Genomic DNA, 10287 nt, shown 5'->3' with positions numbered 1-10287 from the left:
GTCTGCTTTGCTTGAACTGGCGGCAGTGATGCAATGGTGGTAGCTTGATGATGACAACAGGGCTATTATTATCAACTATTATTTGATTAAAATTAAAGTCTGGGGAGGCAAAGAATTTGGTTGGCCAAATAATTCATAATGGGTGCCGCCGACTGGATAATTTCAGGGAAGCGATCAGGCTACGGGGCGCCACGTTTCTTTGCATGCTTTAGCGGGCACTGTGACAACCTCTGGGAGTGTGGCCCCTGGGGGAGGCTGGCCCCGGGGGAGCGCAGGCCCGCATCGCAGGTACCCAGCAGCCAGAGGCAACCCTGCCACGGAGCCCGTTCAGACGGTGCCAGGTGGGGGCTGTGGGGCTGGACAGGGGCCTTGACACCTTCCGGGGGCTACGGGCGGGGTTAACCCCCGTCCCACAGAGCGGCGGCGGGTGGGAGGGGCCCGGCCCCGCCCCGCCCCGCCCCGCGCGCGGGGCAGATGATGGCGGGGATGGCGCGTGCGGAACGGGGGTTCCAGCCCCACGAGGCAAGGGCGGGGGAAGGGAGCGCAGAGGGGCCCCCCGCGGGCGTGGTTGGGGGGAGGGGTCGCTCTATCCCTCCGCCGGGGTCTCGGTGGTGGGAGGCGGCCGCTCTGCCGTCGTCTCTATGGTCGGCGGCACGGGATGCGGGCTGGTACCGGCACCGCGGCGGAGGCAGGTGAGGAGCGGCCCGGTCCGCGCCCCCCGCCCCGGCCCCCAGGGGATCTGAGGCGGTAGCCGGGGACGGTCACAGTCCCGGAGCTTCCCAGAACCGGCCCGGCTGGGGACTGGGCCCGTCACGGGTCACCGCCCCGTGGCCCGGCTCCTAGGAGCGACCTGCCCTTCCCGCGAGCGAAACAACGGGGCCAAGGGCAGAAAGGGGGTCGGGGGGGCCAGTAATACCGGCCCCCTCTCGGCAATACCGCTCCCGCCCCTCCCCCCCATGCCGCCGTTGCACGGGCCAAGCACGTAAAAGCTCCCGGGGCCGAAGCTCCAGCGCGAGGCCCGTTGCCGGCCGCGCTCCCTCGCGCGAGCGGCTGCGGTAACGAGCCAGCGCCCCGTGTCCGCGCTGGCAGCTGCGGCGAGCCTGTGAAGCCCTGTTTGCGTCGCTCTGGGTTTCTAGCGTGGAAATGGAGAAGCGCCTCTCTGGGCACCTGCTTTGGAGCTGTGAAGTAGTTTGGGGCTTAGCGCCCCTCCCCCCGGGGTGTCTGTGTGTGTGTGTACTGGGATCAGCCCCAGCTGTGAATTTGCGGTGGCTTTGCATTGCGGTGTTGCATCAGGAGTTTGGGGTGTGAAGTGAGTGGGCTGTCAGTCTAACTTCAGAAAAGCGACGGGGTGTGTATCTAGAGGAAGCTGTCCCCTCGAATTTGACGCACTGTTTAGACTCTCTGAAAACTAAGTTCCTTCCAAACCCAAGAATAGTATAAATCAGTGATGCTCAGACCTCAGTGGTTCAGAAGCCAAATTAGCCATCAACATTACACTGTGGTTCTTTTGGGTAACTTCATTGTTTCATTTACTGTAGTATTATTCATATTTAAACACAAGGGAAATCTTTATATATAAAATTATTCTCACAGTGTATAAGTTAGTAACTGAGTGCAAGCTGATAACATAATTGGTTAATAACATAATAAAAGCATCTTGACTGGTTAATAATTAAATCACATAGTGTTTTAATATCATGTTCTGCAGAGAGTGCCAGGAGACACATTTAAAGAGCCATTTGTGGCTTGTGAGCCGTAGTCTGAATATCACTGGTATAAATGTTTCTATGAATTAAAGAAAGAATTCCCATGGAGACAAATAAGCAATCCACTGCAATATATGTGTAAGGACAACTCATATATAGTGCAGCAATGGGAAAAGGAAATCAACTATAAACAAAAGAGAAATGGTCTTCATTGATATTTCCTTGTCTTGGGAGAAATGCAAAAAGTAAAGCAACAACATAACAATGACAAGTAAATGTACCCTTTAAAATTATTCTACTATGAAGTTATTGGCAAAATAGGAGGGAAATTTGCTTACTAATGATTAACATTTGAATGGTCAGCATATTCAAAGCACTTTACTAGCATTAGCCCTTATACTGTGGTTGGGTAAGTCTAAGTCAGGGATTGGCAACCTTTGGCCTGCAGTCCACCAAGGTAAGCCCTCTGGCGGGCTGGGCGGGGCCGATTTGTTTACCTGCCGCGTCCACAGGTTCAGCCGATCGCAGCTCTCACTGGCCGTGGTTCGCCACTCCAGGCCAATGGGGGCGAACCGCCGCCAGTGGGAGCTGCGATCGGCTGAACCTGCGGACATGGAAGTGTTATTTACCCCTTCGTATAACATAATTTCATTGGGTGACCCCTGTTCCTTAATAGGCAGCTGGTTTAAAACAAAGAAAAGGAAGTACTTCAGACAAAACACGGTCAGCCAGGGGATTTTGTGAAGGCCAGAGGCGTAGCTGGGTTCAAAAAAGAATTAGATAAATTCATGGAGGATAGTTCCATTGATTGCTATTAGCCACAATGGTCAGGGACACAATCCCATTCTTTGGGTGTCCCTAAGCCTCTGACTGCCAGATGCTGGGACTGAGTGAAAGGGGTTGGATCACTCAGTAAATGCCCTGTTCTGTTCATTCCTTCTGACGCATCTGGCACTGACCACTGTTAAAAGACAGGATACTTGGCTAGATGGACCCTTGGTGTGACCCATATTAGGACCATTCTTCTGGGTTGCTGACTGGGGAAATGCCTTGAGAACCTTGGCTGCCCAGGCCCTTTCAGAAAGAAGGATTGGTACTTTTCCCTTCTCTGTTTTTCTCTTTGGTTTCCTGAAGGCTTAGGACTGACTTTCGTGGGCTATGGAAGCGTATAGACTGTTTGGACTACTTTAGCTTCCCCAGTAAGGGGGCCAGACATCCTGAATAGCACCGTGGGAGGGCTCTGACCTAGAATCTGAGGCTGTAGCAGTATCCACCCCTCTCCCCAAGGAAGATGCTAGAAAGGTATAGCCTATTATAGTGACCTATGGGGAAAGGTTAAAAAAACTGGTCTTGTTTAGTCTTGAGAAAAGAAGATTGAAGGGTGACCTGCTAAGTCTTCAAATATTAAGAGCTGTTATAAAGAAGACGGTAATCAATTGTTCTCCATGTCTGTGGAAGGTAGGACAAGAATTAATGGGCTTAATCTGTAGTAAGGGAGATTTAGGTTAGACATTAGGAAAATTGTTTTAATGCTAGGGGTAGTTAAGCTCTTTACTAGGTTTCCAAGGGAGGTTGTGGAATCTACATCACTGGAGGTTTTAAAAGACAGGTTGGAAAAACAACCTAGACTGTCCCTGGCAGGTAACTTGATCCTTCCTCAGCACAGGGGGATGCGGGATGGACTAGATGATCTCTTAAGGTCCCTTCCAACCCTATCTTTCTATGATAAGAAGAAAAACCACCTGCACATCTACCAATGTGATATATGCCATCATGTGCCAGCAATGCCCCTCTGCCATGTACATTGGTCAAACTGGACAGTCTCTACGTAAAAGAATAAATGGACACAAATCAGATGTCAAGAATTATAACATTCAAAAACCAGTTGGAGAGCACTTCAATCTCTTTGGTCACTCGATTACAGACCTAAAAGTTGCAATTCTTCAACAAGAAAACTTCAAAAACAGACTCCAACGAGAGATTGCTGAATTGGAATTAATTTGCAAATTGGATACAATTAACTTAGGCTTGCATAGAGACTGAGAGTGGATGTGTCATTACACAAAGTAAGACTATTTTCCCATGTTTATTCCCCCCGACCCCCCACTGTTCCTCAGACGTTCTTGTCAACTGCTGGAAATGGCCCACCTTGATTATCACTACAAAAGGTTCCCCCCCCCTCCCCCCACTCTCCTGCTGGTAATAGCTCACCTTAAGTGATCACTCTTGTTACAGTGTGTATGGTAACACTCATTTTTTCATGGTCTGTGTGTATATAAATCTCCCCACTGTATTTTCCACTGAATTTATCCGATGAAGTGAGCTGTAGTTCATGAAAGCTTATGCTCAAATAAATTGGTTAGTCTCTAAGGAGCCACAAGTACTCCTTTTCTTTTTGCGAATACAGACTAACACGGCTGCTACTCTGAAACCTCACAATATAAATGTCAGAGATCCAGGAAATGTACAATTAAGGTGGTGATTCTCACAAAACACAGCCACGCAACCTTGACTTTGACATCTTTGATGTCTGCCTGAGGTGTCTCTTAGGGATGTCCCAGTACATTACTCCTTCCTAAGGGTATGTCTACACTACGAAATTAGGTTGAATTTATAGAAGTCGAATTTTTAGAAAGTGATTTTATATAGTCGATTGTGTGTGTCCCCACCTAAAACCATTAAGACCATTAAGTCGGCGGAGTGCGTCCACAGTACCAAGGCTAGCGTTGACTTCTGGAGTGTTGCACTGTGGGTAGCTATCCCACAGTTCCCGCAGTCTCTTCCGCCCATTGGAATTCAGGGTTGAGATCCCAATGCCTGATGGGGCAAAAAACATTGTCACGGGAGGTTCTGGGTATATGTCGTCAGGCCCCCATTCCCTTCCTCCCTCTATGAAAGCAACGGCAGACAATCGTTTTGCGCCTTTTTTCATGGGTTACCCATGCAGATGCCATACCACGGCAAGCATAGAGCCCGCTCAGCTCACTGTCACCGTACATCTCCTGGGTGCTGGCAGACATGGGACTGCATTGCTACACAGCAGCAGCTCATTGCTTTGTGGCAGCAGATAGTGCAGTATGACTGGTAGCCATCCTTGTCATCTCCTGGGTGCCCGGCCGGCCTTGGTCAGGTTGGTCGGGGCGCCTGGACAGACATGGGTGTTCCTGGCAGATCTCGGTGAGGTCTGTCGGGGGTGCCTGCACATAAATGGGAGTGACTCAGGTCATTCTCTTCTTTAAGTTTTGTCAAATGAAGATTCAGTCCTGCGTGGAATATTGGCAGAGGGATAGCTCTCCCAGCCAACAGCACTGTCTGCTGCCAGCCTACCCCTCCCTCCCTCCGTGAAAGCAACGGCCAACAATTATTTCACGCCTTTTTCCGTGCGGATGCCATATTGCTGTCAGCATCGTCATCCACCCGCCGCTTCCGCTGCCACTTTGCTCTCCTGCTCACGCCATACCACGGCAAGCATGGAGCTCGCTCAGATCACCGCAGCAGTTGTGACCGCTCTAAACACCACGCATATTATCATGCGGTATATGCAGAACCAGAACCTGCAAAAGCAGGCGAGGAGGCGATGGCAGCGCGGTGAGGAGAGTGATAAGGGCATGGACACTGATTTCTCTCAAAGTACGATACCCAGTGGCTGCGAAACTTTTGTATGCATAAGGGCAGTTTCATGGAACTTTGTGACTTGCTTTCCCCTGCCCTGAAGCGCTAGAATACCAAGATGAGAGCAGCCCTCACAGTTCACAAGCGAGTGGCGATAGCCCTCTGGAAGCTTGCAACGCCAGACAGCTATCGGTCAGTCGGGAATCAATTTGAAGTGGACAAATCTACTGTGGGGGCTGCTGTGATGCAAGTAGCCAACGCGATCACTGACCTGCTGTTATCAAGGGTAGTGACTCCGGGAAATGTGCAGGTCATAGTGGATGGCTTTGCTGCAATGGGATTCCCTAACGGTGGTGGGGCCATAGACGGAACCCATATCCCTGTCTTGGGACCGGAGCACCAAGGCAGCCAGTACATAAACTGAAAGGGGTACTTTTCAATGGTGCTGCAAGCACTGGTGGATCACAAGAGACGTTTCACCAACATCAACGTGGGATGACTGGGAAAGGTACATGATGCTCGCATCTTTAGGAACTCTGGTCTGTGGGAACGGCTGCAGCAAGGGACTTACTTTCCAGACCAGAAAATAACCATTGGGGATGTTGAAATGCCTATAGTTATCCTTGGGGACCCAGCCTACCCTTAACGACATGGCTCATGAAGCCATACACAGGCACCCTGGACAGTAGTCAGGAGCAGTTCAACTATAGGCTAAGCAAGTGCAGAATGGTGGTAGAATGTGCATTTGGATGTTTAAAAGCGCACTGGAGCAGTTTACTGACTCGGTTAGACCTCAGCGAAACCAATATTCCCATTATTATTACTGCTTGCTGTGTGCTCCACAATATCTGTGAGAGTAAGGGAGAGATGTTTATGGCGGGGCGGGAAGTTGAGGCAAATCGCCAGGCCACTTATTACGCGCAGCCAGACACCAGGGCTGTTAGAAGAGCACAGGAGGATGCAGTGCGCATCAGAGAAGCTTTGAAAACCAGTTTCATGACTGGCCAGGCTACGGTATGAAAGTTCTGTTTGTTTCTTGATGAAAACCCGCCCCCTTGGTTGACTCTACTTCCCTGAAAGCCAACCGCCCTCCCTGCCCCCCTTTGATCACCGCTTGCAGAGGCAATAAAGTCATTGTTGTTTCAAAATCATGCATTCTTTATTAATTCGTCACACAAATGGGGGGATAACTGCCAAGGTAGCCCGGGAGGGGTGGAGGATGAGGGAAGCACCGGGTGGGGTGATGGAGGAGGGGAGGACGGAAGGACAAGGCCACACTGCGCTTCAAAACTTATTGAACGCCAGCTTTCTGTTGCTTGGGCAGTCCTCTGGGGTGGAGTGGTTGGGTGCCCGGAGGTCCCCCCCACCGTGTTCTTGGGCATCTGGATGAGGAGGCTATGGAACTTGGGGAGGAGGGCGGTTGGTTACACAGGGGCTGCAGCGGTGGTCTGTGCTCCTGCTGCCTTTCCTGCAGCTCAACCATACGCCGGAGCATATCAGTTTGATCCTCCAGTAGCCTTAGCATTGCATCCTGCCTCCTCTCATCACGCTGACGCCACCTCTCCTCTCGCTCGTCCCTCCTGTCCTCGCGTTCATTTTGTGCTTTCCTGGACTCTGACATTGTTTCCCTCATCGCATTGTGCTGGGCTCTTTCAGCATGGGAGGCCTCCATGAGCTCAGAGAACATTTCATCGTGAGTGCGTTTTTGTTTGTTTGGGTTTTTTTTGTTTTTTTGTTTTTTTTGTTTTTTGGCTTCTAAACTTTGATAGCCTCTGGGACAGAGATGATGGAGGAGCGTTGAAACATTTGCAGCTGCGGGAGGGAAAAAAGGGAGATTAGTCTTTAAAAAGAGACATTTTAGAGAACAATGGGTAGACTCTTTCATGGTGAACCAAGCTGTTAGCATTACATAGCACGTGTGGTTTCTTTACAAGGTCACATTTTGCCTCTTATATTGAAGGCCTGTCAGTATGGTGTGAGAGATCACACATGCAGGGCTGGCGGGCAACAGAATTCGGCTTGCAGGCAGACATGGTAAGCCACAGTCTTTTGGCTTCTTTAACCTTCCTAACATGTGGGAATGGTTTCAAACAGCAGCACCCTCATTTCGCATACCAAGCACCCGTTGGGTTGGCCCTTTAAAATGGGTTGGCCATTTAAAAGGAGGGGTTGTGGTTTTCGGGTTAACGTGCAGCACAAACCCAACTAACCGCCCCCCCCCCCCCAACTCCCAATTCTCTGGGATGATCGCTTCACCCCTCCCCCCACCGCGTGGGTAACAGCGGGGATGATTTCTGTTCAGCCACAGTTAAACAGCCCAGCAGGAATGGCCACATCTGAATGTCCCCTTAATAAAATTCCCGTATTTCAACCAGGTAACCATGAATGGTATCACTCTCCTGAGGATAACACAGAGAGATAAAGAACGGATGTTGCTTGAATGGCAGCAAACACCGGTACCACACGCTGCCATGTTTTCTTATGCAATGATTCCAGACTACGTGCTACTGGCCTGGTGTGGTAACGTGTCCTACCATGGAGGACGCAATAAGGCTGCCCTCCCTAGAAACCTTTTGCAAAGGCTTTGGGAGTACCTCCAGGAGAGCTTCATTGGGATGTCCCTGGAGGATTTCCGCTCCATCCCCAGACACGTTAACAGACCTTTCCAGTAGCTGTACTGGCCGCGAATGCATCCCAAGTCTTCAGGGCAAATTAATCATTAAACACGCTTGCTTTTAAACCATGTATTATATTTACAAAGGTACACTCCCAGAGGTGCCTTCTCCGCCGTCAAGGTCCGGGAGCCCGGGTTGGGAGGGTATTGGCTCCAGGGTGATAAAGAGTTCCTGGCTGTCAGGGAGAACGGTTTCTCCGCTTGCCTGGTGTGCGCTATCTTCAACCTCCCCTTCCTCATCATCTTCTTCGTCCCCAAAATCCTCATCGCTGTTGCGTGAGACTCCGTTGCAGGAGTCCACGTACAGTTGTGGGGTAGGTGTAGGGGCACCCCCTACAATTGCATGCAGCTCATCATAGAAGCGACATGTCTGGGGCTCTGACCCCGAGTGGGCATTTGCCTCTGTGGTTTTTTGGTAGGCTTGCCTGAGCTCCTTAATTTTCATGCTGCACTGCTGCGCGTCCCTGTTATAGCCTCTGTCCTTCATGCCCTTGGAGATTTTTTCAAATATTTTGGCATTTTGTGTTTTGAAATGGAGTTCTGATAGCACAGATTCATCTCCTCATACAGCGATCAGATCCAGTACCTCCCGTTCGGTCCATGCTGGAGCTCTTTTGCAATTCTGGGACTCCATGGTCACCTGTGCTGAAGAGCTCTGCATGGTCACCTCTGCTGATGAGCTCACCACACTGGCCAAACAGGAAATGAAATTCAAAAGTTCGTGGGGCTTTTCCAGTCTGCCTGGCCGCTGCATCTGAGTTGAGAGCACTGTCCAGAGCGGTCACAATGGAGTACTCTGGGATAGCTCCCAGAGGCCAATACAGTCAAATCGCGTCCACACTACCCTAAATTCGACCCAGCGAGGTTGATTTCAGTGCTAATCCACTCGTCGGGGAGTACAGAAACCAGTTTTAAGAGCCCTTAAAGTTGGAAAAAATGGCTTCATAGTGTGGATGGGTGCAGGGCTAAACCGATCTAACGCTGCTAAATCTGACCTAAAGTCGTAGTGTAGACCAGGGCTAAGTGTTTGTTTAATGTGCTCTCTTCCAACCAGAAACAAGTATGCTTTTGATCAGTGATGGTGCCCAGAGCATGTTGGCGTGTATGAATAGGATAGCTGATTTGGAGTTAGGATAGGCACAGATAAAATGGCAGGTATTTTTAGAGATGAGTAAGGTCCTGGGGTCCCAGTTTCATTTGGTGTTCCTACAGGGCAGAGTTAAAGTTGTGTGGAGACTCTTGTCTTGCTTTGTTTTCCATGCTGCTCCTTATACATCAAATATCTTCTCAATCTTGGAGCGACAAACCTTTCCTCATTGAAATCCCTCTTAAATCCCTTCTTCCATGATGCTCACAAAAACTGAGATTTTAAAAATACATAAGACTTCCAAATTGTTTCCCAGTGCATCTTCTGTCGACCTTCTAGTTTATAAACTCATTGTGGCAGGGATTGCTGTTATCTCATTTTCTTGTATGCTGAACACAAAGAGACTTATATAACAAATAATGATAATGAGGAGTGCAACCTGCACAACTGTTTGTACTCTGGACACAAATAGGATTTTTCACTACCTGTGATGTTCTAGCCATGCCCCATAAATGCACATTGGTCTTTTTCTTTCCTTTAAATCATAAATTCCCCCTCTAAGGAATTCCGGTTGTGTTCTACACACTGACTTAAACCAAGTCAATCTGCTGTTGCCTGGAAATGTATTGCCTATTGTCATCTTTCTAAAATACTGTGAGTTCAACAGAAACCTGAGCCACCTTTTGCCATGTCCAGCCTTACCTAGCACCTCTAACATCCTGCTGCATGAAGGTCACAAGTGCTACTATTAAACTAAAATTTAAGAAAAATAGTCAGAGGAGTGCAGAAGGTCATTGGAGCTAGAGCAGCCTGTGACTGCTTCTTCCCGCAACTGACAGATGAGTGTCTGTTAGCAGCCAGTTCCTAGGCTTGGTGAGTGGTGATTGAGTAGCCGTGTTACTTACACTCTCCAGACTACTATAGGCACAGTAATTCTAGAACCATGGCTGGAAGTTTTCTATGTCAACCTAATTATGTCAGTGTCTACACTACAGCCTTTCTCCCACCTACCTAAGTTCCCTACTACACGGACATATTAACTTCACCTCCACTAGAGGCATAAAGCTTATGTCGGTATAGTTAGGGCCATGCCATGTCTGTGTAGGCACTGCATCCCTTACATCTATTTTGTCAGTTTCACAGCAGGACCCATGAAATTCACAAGAAAACTCCTGCTTCCCTGGAGAGCTGGGTGGCTGCAGACCCTG

The 10287-nt window shown here is 49.5% G+C and overlaps 1 protein-coding gene across 6 annotated transcripts in view; it reads left to right on the top strand.

Annotated features, from left to right (window-relative positions):
• The first annotated feature begins 451 nt into the window (after nucleotides 1-451).
• The window catches only part of B4GALT4 (beta-1,4-galactosyltransferase 4), a 67274-nt gene continuing 57438 nt past the window's right edge, over nucleotides 452-10287 (top strand). For 3 of the 6 annotated variants that reach the window (XM_043538704.1, XM_043538701.1, XM_043538705.1), the window contains exon 1: nucleotides 559-692. The gene's annotated coding sequence lies outside the window, so the exon portion shown is untranslated. Of the gene's footprint in view, nucleotides 693-10287 lie in introns of all 6 variants that reach the window. The other 3 variants (XM_037909251.2, XM_043538703.1, XM_043538702.1) reach the window with 3 other exon arrangements.

This window comes from Chelonia mydas, chromosome 1, assembly GCF_015237465.2.
Source record: "Chelonia mydas isolate rCheMyd1 chromosome 1, rCheMyd1.pri.v2, whole genome shotgun sequence".
Lineage (NCBI taxonomy): Eukaryota > Metazoa > Chordata > Testudines > Cheloniidae > Chelonia > Chelonia mydas.
The sequence above is the reverse complement of the archived record's forward strand: the minus strand, read 5'-3'. Positions and strand labels throughout refer to the sequence as shown.